The sequence below is a fragment of the Calliopsis andreniformis genome, chromosome 8 (assembly GCF_051401765.1).
Source record: "Calliopsis andreniformis isolate RMS-2024a chromosome 8, iyCalAndr_principal, whole genome shotgun sequence".
NCBI classification, from domain to species: Eukaryota; Metazoa; Arthropoda; class Insecta; order Hymenoptera; family Andrenidae; genus Calliopsis; species Calliopsis andreniformis.
The window spans coordinates 12312501-12313589 of NC_135069.1; positions in this window are offsets into that span (position 1 = coordinate 12312501).

Here is a 1089-nt window from a genome sequence, read left to right on the forward strand (position 1 = left end):
GCCCGCCAGTTTGGGATGTATCGTTCCCTCCTCGGCGGGTAAGCATTGCGTCGATATATATAGCGCTTGCGTGAGGTGCATCTCCGATAGCCCCGTCGCCACAGCATGATATCGGGGTCTTTCATATCTTATGGAAGACATGGTCCCGTCGCTGCGCGATGTTTCGGTCACACACCCGCCGCTAATATATACGGTGCATACTCGCGCGGCAGAGAGAGGAGAGAGAGCGTGCTTGCCAGCTGCTTGCGCGAGGCTGCGCCCGTTTCTCCTATTTTCGGTGGGAATAATGAAAAGCGAGCGAAGAAGAGGTTAAGGAGAATAACCGATATGAGCGCACGAGTGCGAAAGCAAACGTTTTCCCATTCGCATCCCGCTCCCGGTGTTTCTTCGTCTCTTTACCTCGTTGTTCTCTCCGAACCGTCCAGCGGATGTGGACCCTCTCTTGAGAAAGAGGAGAGGGCCCGGGTAACCTAGGACGCGACACGTATCCCGCGTCGATGTGCGGCCGTAGGGTACGTATTCGTGCCGTGTGAACAACAACTGTGGACCGGCTGTTAACAGCTTCGACTTTCGTAAGTCTGACTCCCAAGAATAATGAATTTGTGTGTAAATTTAAGGGGATGAGAAAGACCGATCGAAGCCGGCTGCGAAGTCCGTTCTAATCGGCTATCCAAATCAGGAGGGGAATACGTACGTGCAGGGCGATGCGACAATAAAATGGGGGGGGGGGGGGGGGGTGTCGTTTCAGAGGAGAACACCGTGGATGTACGTGGTTCACTTGATCGGGGTATCCCCGTCGGCTCCATCGTACTCTCCAGGTTGATCCTAGGTTTTTAAATGTACTCTACGCCTGGCCGTTACGGGAACCGTTCGCAATTGCGTGGCGGTCTCCGTGCGGAACCGCATCCCAGAGACCCCTGTGTCGTCACTTTCGTTCGTTCGTATCTTACGTTCGGACGAAGTGTCGCGACGCCCGAACCTCCATCGACCGTGTGCTAGTTGGAGGCGCGGGTCTCGGATTCTTCCGAACCCGAGAACTATATACGAGTATGATATATATATATACATGAACACAGAATATTAAAATAC